The following is a 10,942-nucleotide window of genomic DNA, read 5'->3' as shown; positions in this document are numbered from 1 at the left end:
ATTATTATTATTATTATTATTATTATTATTATTATTATTATTATTATTATTATCATTATTATTATTATTATTATTATAATTATTATATTATTACATTATTATTATTATTATTATTATTATTATTATTATTATTATTATTATTATTATTATTATTATTATTATTATTATTATTATTATATATTATTATTATTATATATTATTATTATATATATATTATATTCTTCTTCTTCTTTTTTCTTCTTCTTCTTCTTCTTTTCTTCTTCTTCTTCTTCTTTTCTTCCTTCTTCGTATTTTATATTATATTATTATTATTATTATTATTATTAATTATTATTATTATATATTATTATTATATATAATTATATATTATTATTATTATATTATTATTATTATATATTATTATTATTATTATTATTATTATTATTATTATTATTATTATTATTATATATTATTATTATTATTATTATTATTAGTAGTAGTAGTAGTAGTAGTATAGTAGTATAGTATATAGTATATAGTATATATATATATATATTAATATATAATAATATAATAATAATAATAATAATAATAATAATAAAATAATAATTATAATAATAATAATAATTATAATAATAATAATAATAATAATAATAATAATAATAATAATAATAATAATAATAATAATAATAATAATAATAATATATAATATTAATAATATATTATTATTAATTATTATTACATTATTTATTATTATATTATTATTTATTAATTATTATTATTATTATTATTATTATATTATTATTATTATTTATATTATTGTTGTTGTTGTTGTTGTTGTTGTTATTGTTGTTGCTGTTGCCGCTGTTGTTATTATTATAAGGGGGGGGGGGGATGTCTTTTCTCCATAATGTACAACAACGTGCCTTAAGTGGCTTTACATACAACTATGTTTTGTTTTGTTTGTAGTTTTGATTGCTTGTTTTAGTTTGCTTTGTTGTGATTTTTGTTGTTGTTATTATTGGTAGTTTTAGTTTGTTTTTTAATTTAACTGAGAAAAAAGATCGTATTTATCGAGACGATTGCCAAACAGGATAATCCTTGTTAAATTATGAAATTAAGGAACAGTCATCGGTATAAGATAAAAAACTAAACAACTGTGTATGAAAGTGCCAGACAAAGTAAGAAACAAAACTAAAAGGAAAAAAACTGTCTTAAAAAAATAAGTCTAACTCGACTGGGGATCGAACCTCAGACCTTCTTATTACCGGTCAGATTTTTTACGACTGACCGGTGATCAGAAGGTCTGAGGTTCGATCCCCAGTTGAGGTCAACTGATTTTTTAGGATAGTTTTTTTTCCCTCATATTCTTCTTTTTTGCTTTTTCTGACACCTTTCATACACACTTATTCAGTTCTTTATCATATATCCCCTTGTTGCTGGAAGGAAGTTATAAAGATAGGATCACATAATATATTTTCATACAAAATAAAACTGTATTAATTGTAAGGCATTGGTCGTTTGTTTTGGTTTAAAATGACAGGCTTGAATTATAATGTTAATCGGAAGAAAGTTGGGTGGGGGTCCCACCTCTCATAGTGGGCAGGGAGGTACTTACTGTGTCTTCTGTGTCTTCTATTTTCCAATTGCTTTCTGTCTTTGTCTTGGAATGAGATTACTAAGTTTTATCCTGGCCCTGGCCGGAGTCCTTGACTGGAAGGAAAACAGTCGAATGAATATTTATAGTTTTGGAAGATGATATTTGTTTTTCATTGTATATCATCTCTCTGTTTGTGTACAGTTGTTATTCTGGGTGGGGTTCCTGATCTCCCATAGTGGGCAGGGAGTTACTTACTGTGTCTTCTATCCCCTTATATCTGTTTTCCAACATGCTTTCTGTCTTTGTCTTGGAATGAGATTACTTGGTTTTGTATTGGCCCTGGCCGGAGTCCTAGCTGGGAGGAAAACAGTCAAATTCATAGTTATTGTTTTGGGAGATGATATATTTTTCCTTGTAAATCATCTCTCTGTTATGTATTATTATATTTGTTATTTTGAATGTATAATGTAAGCATTTGAGTGTATTCCTCTTTGTTGGATTTTGTGCTTTTGTCCGGATGAGACTTATATGTGATTTCAAACTAAGTGCATTGGTGGTATACTCTTGGAATCTACATCTGATCCCTATTTGTTCCCAGTCCCCTTATGTTTTACTTTTTCTTGGGGGTGCTTGAATTGTAATTCTAGAACTTTTTATTATCCCATTTTCTTCCTTTTTATTTGGAGCTGATATAACCTAAATGTGTTGCAAGCGTCGTAAAACCCTTAAAAACTTAAACAGTTTTTATTTTTCTTATTTGTTTTTTTTTTTTGTTGTTTTATTTAACATTTGATTTGTAAACATTTGAGTGTATTCCTCTGAGTTGAAATCGTGCTGGTGTCCAGGTGAGACTTTTAGGTGATCTCAAACTAAGTACACTGATCTTGAAATCGACATCTGTCCCCTATTTGAACCACACCCTTTTGTCTTACTTTTTCCTCAAGTCCCTTTTAATTGTACATCTAGAATGTTTTTATTACCCAATTTCCTTCCTTTTTACTGGCGCTGATATGACCTAAAAGTGTTTCAAGTGCCATATAACCTTTAAAAACAAAAACAAACAAAACATGAGACGTACACACATACATCATGTGAAGTGGAAGCTAGAATTGGAATGGCAACAGCATCCATGACAATACTTAGCAGCATAGGGAAAAGCAACATTCATTTTGGTCTCAAGTTAAAATTATACAGATCTCTGGTATTGTCCATCCTGCTCTATGGCTGTGAAACACGGACACTCACAGCATATATATCTAGAAAAACGAATATCTGTGCTTTTCAAAATAAGAGCTATCGGAAAATCCTGAGAGTTCCATATTTGGAGCACATGACAAAAAAGGATATTTTAGAAGAGGTATAGGACCCACTGTTGTCAATTGTCAAAAGAAGGAAATTGTCGTGGTTCGGACACATATTTGTCCGCCATGATAATCTGTACAAGACTGTCATGCAGGGTATTGTATAGGGACAGAGGAGAAGAGGAAGAGAGAAAAAAAAAAACTATGGCAATACAACATAAAAGAGTGATACAAAATTAATATAACAGCTTCAAAAGATAACAATATACTTAACACAGCACGCTTCGGGCTCAAAAGCCTTCTTCAGCCAACAATACCAAAAACAGATTAAAACCTAAATACATTACTTTAAAGCCCAGATAGATGACAGAGAAAAAAATTAAGCACGTTCTTTCTGTAGTAAATAAGATATTGGAATGTATTTTTGTTGTTGGCGGAGAAGGGGTTTTGAACCTGAAAGATCCATATTTGGTATTTTGTTCATTTTTGAAGCTGTTATAGTTATATTCATGTTTGTTCATTACGTCTTTTGTAAAATGTTCCAAGCGAAAAGAGAGCATGATAAAGAAAACCGATGTTGAATGAAATACAGAAGGGAAGAGAAGTGGGGGGAGATCAAGAATGACAAAGTAAGTAAGTAAATAAATTTCAATCAGTCCCTGCCATGCTAGCGGATGAGAGAGGTTGATTTCTTTGCGGTAATGTGGTCAGGTGGTATGACCTTCGTCTTCGGACTGAAAGGTCCGGGGGTTCGAATCCCGCTCTGAGCGGCGCATGGTTCAATCCTTGGAAAACGCTCTTCACTTACATTCTTACACCGTGCTCATGTATAAAAATTTTAATGAGTACCTGGCCGTTAACAGCGTCCGGAGAGAGAGAGAGAGGGGGGGGGGGGGGGGGGGGGGGGAGGGAGGTGTTTACATATCGCCTGCATGCTCCGTCCTACATGTTTTGTGCTACTGTTGACTCTACACCATAGCAATCTAGAGAGAGAAAGAGAGAGAGAGAGAGAGAGAGAGAGAGAGAGAGAGAGAGAGAGAGAGAGAGAGAGAGAGAGAGAGAGAGAGAGAGAGAGAGTGCTATCAGCCAGACTCGTGGGCCTTCTAGTTTCCACGCCACATCCCCGGCAAGTCGGCATGTATTGGTCAGAATCAGCGTGGGTGCGCAACCGGATGCGCGGGTTGACGGAGGTAGGAAACAATAACAAACCCACATGGTTGCCATTACCTCCACCATCATTCTCGCTCACGGTTTGTGGAAAGCACTTCATTACAGGCACGTAATAGTGAATCTAGTTTTTGTTTTGAACATTTCTATTATTATTCTTTGTAAATTGACCCATATTAAAAGAAACATACAAACAAAACAGGCATGACCAGTCACTAACAATGCCGTGTAGTGTGTAGACAGTAACACAGTACGGTGAACATGACTGACACTGGGATCGGAATGTCGGAACCCATGAGTCGTTCGCAACTCTGCCTCACGTATTCATTTAATCAGTCAATTTAATTTTTATTAAGCTTGCGTAAAACATACAAACAAAAAGACATGACCAGTCACTAACAATGCAGTGTAGTGTGTAGACAGTAACACGGTACGGTGAACATGAATGACACTGGGATCGGAATGTCGGAACACAGTAGTCGTTCGCAACTCAGCCTCGCGTACTCATTTAATCAGTCAATTTAAATTTCATTTAGCTTGCCTATTCTTCAAGTTTATGATATATTCACTTTTTCTATTTAAAAAGGGTAATCCAAACAGACCATAAAAACGATTTTATAATAAGCCGACTTCAACTTCCATCACTTACGACACTAACTTATTTTGGGTGGGTTTTTTTTAACAAAACCGTTTGACTCAAACTAAAGCTTCGGCATTGGATAAGGAGCGAGGTCCCTGTTGCCATCTTGCTTAGTTTATACAGAGACTGGGTTGCCAGCTTGGCTGTTCTTGATAAATAGTAGTAAATAGCACAACCTTGTGCAATGAGAGATAGAGAGAGAGAGAGATTTTGAACAAAAAACGAATATCTCTCTCTCTCTTACCCTCTCTCTCTCTCTCTTGCCCCCTCTCTCTCTCTCTCTCTCTCTCTCTCTCTCTCTCTCTCTCTCTCCCTCTCTCTCTCTCTCTTCCTATTTCATCTGTCACACTGTTTGACAATCTTCTTCACCTGGCTCACTTGTACTTGTAATATCGGGTGTAAGGTAAAATTTTGAACAATTATTATTATTTATAAAATGCAGAAACTTTGCAAATAAACCGATAGACTAGATATTAAATCGATTCGAAAAGTGAAACACAAAAGGAGAATTTGCGAATACCCGGTCCAGACATAAGCGTCATGGTCTTATTTATAAAGTGCAGAATCTTTGCAAATAAACGGATAAAATAGAGATTAATTCGATTCGAAAAGTGGAACACAAAAGCAGAATTTGCGAATGCCCGGTCCAGACATAAGTGTTATGGTCTTATTTATAAAATCTAGAAACTTTGAAAATAAACGGACAAGATAGAGATTCATTCGATTCGAAAAGTGGAACACAAAAGCAGAATTTGCGAATGCCCGGTCCAGACATAAGCGTTATGGTCTTATTTATAAAGTGCAGAAACTTTGCAAATAAACGGATAAGATAGAGATTCATTCGATTCGAAAAGTGGAACACAAAAGCAGAATTTGCGAATGCCCGGTCCAGACATAAGCGTTATGGTCTTATTTATAAAATGCAGAAACTTTGCAAATAAACGGATAAGATAGAGATTCATTCGATTCGAAAAGTGGAACACAAAAGCAGAATTTGCGAATGCCCGGTCCAGACATAAGCGCTATGGTCTTATTTATAAAGTGCAGAAACTTTGCAAATAAACGGATAAGATAGAGATTCATTCGATTCGAAAAGTGGAACACAAAAGCAGAATTTGCGAATGCCCGGTCCAGACATAAGCGCTATGGTCTTATTTATAAAGTGCAGAAACTTTGCAAATAAACGGATAAGATAGAGATTCATTCGATTCGAAAAGTGGAACACAAAAGCAGAATCTTTTCTTGGGGGTGCTTGAATTGTAATTATAGAACATTTTTATTAATTATCCCATTTTCTTCCTTTCCTTTTTAATTTGGAGCTGATATAACCTAAATTGTTGCAAGCGGTCGTAAACCCTTAAAAAAAAAAACCTTAAACAGTATTTATTTTTCCCCCTTATTTGTTTGTTTTTTTTGGTTGTTTTATTATTTAACATTGAATTTGTAAACATTTAGGTGTATTCCTCTGATTTTGAAATCGTGCTGGTGTCCAGGTGAGACTTTTAGGTGTCGCAAACTAAGTAAAAAACTGATCTTGAAATCGACAGACATCTGTCCCCTATTGTGAACCACACCGCTTGGTGATGTCTTACTTTTTGTTTTCCTCAAGGTCCCTTTTAATTGTACATTCTAGAATGTTTTTATTAGCCCAATTTTTTCCTTTACCCAATTGCCCTTCCTTTTTACTGGCGGCTGATATGACCTAAAAGTGTTTCAAGTGCCATATAACCATTAAAAACAAAAACAAACAAAACATGATACGTACCACACCCATACATGTATCATGTGAAGTGGAAGCTAGAATTTTGGAATGGCAAACAGCATTCCATGACAATAACTTAGCAGCAATAGGGAAAAGCAAACATTCATTTTGTATCAAGGTTAAAATTATCAGATCTTCTGGTATTGTCCCATCCTGCTCTATGGCCATGGAAACACGGACACTCACAAAACTCACAGCATAAAATAATCTAGAAAAACGAATAGCTGTGGGGGGGGGGGGGGGGGGGAGGGGGAGGGAGGTGTTTACATATCGCCTGCATGCTCCGTCCTACATGTTTTGTGCTACTGTTGACTCTACACAATAGCAATCTAGAGAGAGAGAGAGAGACGAGAGAGAGAGAGAGAGAGAGCGAGAGAGAGAGGAGAGAGAGAGAGAGAGAGAGAAGAGAGAGAGAGAGAGAGAGAGAGAGTGCTATCAGCCAGACTCGTGGGCCTTCTAGTTTCCACGCCACATCCCCGGCAAGTCGGCATGTATTGGTCAGAATCAGCGTGGGTGCGCAACCGGATGCGCGGGTTGACGGAGGTAGGAAACAATAACAAACCCACATGGTTGCCATTACCTCCACCATCATTCTCGCTCACGGTTTGTGGAAAGCACTTCATTACAGGCACGTAATAGTGAATCTAGTTTTTGTTTTGAACATTTTATTATTATTCTTTGTAAATTGACCCATATTAAAAGAAACATACAAACAAAACAGGCATGACCAGTCACTAACAATGCCGTGTAGTGTGTAGACAGTAACACAGTACGGTGAACATGACTGACACTGGGATCGGAATGTCGGAACCATGAGTCGTTCGCAACTCTGCCTCACGTATTCATTTAATCAGTCAATTTAATTTTTATTAAGCTTGCGTAAACATACAAACAAAAAAGACATGACCAGTCACTAACAATGCAGTGTAGTGTGTAGACAGTAACACGGTACGGTGAACATGAATGACACTGGGATCGGAATGTCGGAACACAGTAGTCGTTCGCAACTCAGCCTCGCGTACTCATTTAATCAGTCAATTTAAATTTCATTTAGCTTGCCTATTCTTCAAGTTTATGATATATTCACTTTTTCTATTTAAAAGGGTAATCCAAACAGACCATAAAAACGATTTTATAATAAGCCGACTTCAACTTCCATCACTTACGACACTAACTTATTTTGGGTGGGTTTTTTTAACAAAACCGTTTGACTCAAACTAAAGCTTCGGCATTGGATAAGGAGCGAGGTCCCTGTTGCCATCTTGCTTAGTTTATACAGAGACTGGGTTGCCAGCTTGGCTGTTCTTGATAAATAGTAGTAAATAGCACAACCTTGTGCAATGAGAGATAGAGAGAGAGAGAGATTTTGAACAAAAAACGAATATCTCTCTCTCTCTTACCCTCTCTCCTCTCTCTCTTGCCTCTCTCCTCTCCTCTCTCTCTCTCTCTCACTCCTCTCTCTCTCTCTTCTCTCTCTTCCTCTCTCTCTCTCTCTTCCTATTTCATCTGTCACACTGTTTGACAATCTTCTTCACCTGGCTCACTTGTACTTGTAATATCGGGTGTAAGGTAAAATTTTGAACAATTATTATTATTTATAAAATGCAGAAACTTTGCAAATAAACCGATAGACTAGATATTAAATCGATTCGAAAAGTGAAACACAAAAGGAGAATTTGCGAATACCCGGTCCAGACATAAGCGTCATGGTCTTATTTATAAAGTGCAGAATCTTTGCAAATAAACGGATAAAATAGAGATTAATTCGATTCGAAAAGTGGAACACAAAAGCAGAATTTGCGAATGCCCGGTCCAGACATAAGTGTTATGGTCTTATTTATAAAATCTAGAAACTTTGAAAATAAACGGACAAGATAGAGATTCATTCGATTCGAAAAGTGGAACACAAAAGCAGAATTTGCGAATGCCCGGTCCAGACATAAGCGTTATGGTCTTATTTATAAAGTGCAGAAACTTTGCAAATAAACGGATAAGATAGAGATTCATTCGATTCGAAAAGTGGAACACAAAAGCAGAATTTGCGAATGCCCGGTCCAGACATAAGCGTTATGGTCTTATTTATAAAATGCAGAAACTTTGCAAATAAACGGATAAGATAGAGATTCATTCGATTCGAAAAGTGGAACACAAAAGCAGAATTTGCGAATGCCCGGTCCAGACATAAGCGCTATGGTCTTATTTATAAAGTGCAGAAACTTTGCAAATAAACGGATAAGATAGAGATTCATTCGATTCGAAAAGTGGAACACAAAAGCAGAATTTGCGAATGCCCGGTCCAGACATAAGCGCTATGGTCTTATTTATAAAGTGCAGAAACTTTGCAAATAAACGGATAAGATAGAGATTCATTCGATTCGAAAAGTGGAACACAAAAGCAGAATCTGCGAATGCCCGGTCCAGACATAAGCGTTATGGTCTTATTTATAAAGTGCAGAAACTTTGCAAATAAACGGATAGACTAGATGTTATTTCGATTCGAAAAGTGGAACACAAAAGGAAAATTTGCGAATACCCAGTCCAGACATAAGCGTCATAGTCCTATTTATAAAGTGCAGAATCTTTGCAAATAGACGGATAAAATAGAGATTAATTCGATTCAAAAAGTGGAACACAAAAGCAGAATTTGCGAATGCCCGGTCCAGACATAAGCGCTATGGTCTTATTTATAAAGTGCAGAAACTTTGCAAATAAACGGAAAAAATAGAGATTAATTCTAATCGAACAGTGGAACACAAAGGCAGAATTTGCGAACAACCGGTCCAGACATAAGCGTTATGGTCTTATTTATAAAGTGCAGAAAATTTGCAAATAAACGGATAAGATAGAGATATATTCGATTCGAAAAGTGGAACACAAAAGCAGAATTTGTGAATACCCGGTCCAGGCATAAGCGTCATGGTCTTGTTTAAATGAAACAATGCCATTTAAAAAAATATATGGTCAATGAGTAATTAAGCTAAATATGCGGAGTTCAAATAGATAATTTGATCTGTGAATTATTTTTATAATTAGCTGTTTTTATTCTCCATCATTTAGGTTATGTGATTAAGTTTATAATTGAAATACAAACTTTATCTCACTTATCAATGTTTTGCAATAAAGGAGAGTGTGAGTGAACCTGAGCAAAGGAAATTATTTGAGAGAGTGATATTTATCATGCTTTTCAGTTTGTAGTTGAATTCTAGAATGGATTCTTTATAGTTCTCATTGATTGTATGTCAGTATGTCAGTCTTTAGGACACCGATTACCCTAATGCGGCCACAATTTACAATGTGACGGCCACAAGCCCGTTAAACACAGAGTGGGGTATTGTTGTTTGCAAGTAATGCTATGGTTTTAATAGGATATCTGTCTCCTATTAAAATACATTCCTGTGTTGGATTTTGGATTAAATTCATGTCTTCTTCGGATTTTGGGATATTTAATTTTCATGGATTGTGATTGTGATTTTCAAGACTATTAATGTAAGTAAATGCCCAAATAGATATTTTTATTCATTTATTCTTTATTTATTTTTTTTAGTTTTGTTTTGTTTTGAAGCATTTATTATAAGAAATATTGTACATATGCACTTATACACCAAAGACTATATCCTTTCAACTGCTTATTATTATTATTATTATTATTATTATTATTATTATTATTATTATTATTATTATTATTATATTATTATTATTATTATTATTATTATTATTATTATTATTATTATTATTATTATTATATGATAATAATAATAATAATAATAATAATAATAATAATAATAATAATAATAATAATAATAATAATAATAATAATAATAATAATAATAATAATAATAATAATAATAATAATAATAATAATAATAATAATAATAATAATTAATAATAATAAGTGCATTGAGTGAAATCCCAATCATGGTTGCCCAAATAAAACTGGCGCTAGAATCCCGACTACCTGTCTAAACGAATGTTGTTTGTACGATACATACTAACTACACGTTCAATATCGGGGGCAGAAAATATACGTTTGGTTTTATGAAATTAAAACATTGTTCTTTGATGTTATTTGTGGTTGCATTTGCTTTGAAACTTACACATTATATTGTGTTACATTGTTTACAAAATATTTCTGGTACTCGTATGCATGTGTAGTCAACGGACCACCGGTCAATCGTGTTCTTTATTATTTTATTATTAATTTTGGCTTGACATCTTACATATGTGAATTTGACAGGTTGTTATGGATGGTAATTATAACATTAAGTGATTTTTAAACATTTTTACGGCGTTTTAAATGTCTTTCTTGCATTCATTGCCGAGCACCTCCACTTTTCTGTTACTATTTTAACGATCAGCTGATTTTCTCTTGCCTCCCCTTTAATTTCGCGGACTTTTTTCAGAACGAGGCGTGGGAGTGGCTAATAGATAGTTCGAAGATGACGTCACTCAGGCCTTTGTTATTGTTTTTGCCATCCGCGTTTGTGAGTTGTTCT

This window comes from Berghia stephanieae, chromosome 1 (assembly GCF_034508935.2).
Source record: "Berghia stephanieae isolate SIO BIC M18660-M18661 chromosome 1, UCSD_Bste_1.3, whole genome shotgun sequence".
Lineage (NCBI taxonomy): Eukaryota > Metazoa > Mollusca > Gastropoda > Nudibranchia > Aeolidiidae > Berghia > Berghia stephanieae.
The sequence above is the reverse complement of the archived record's forward strand: the minus strand, read 5'-3'. Positions refer to the sequence as shown.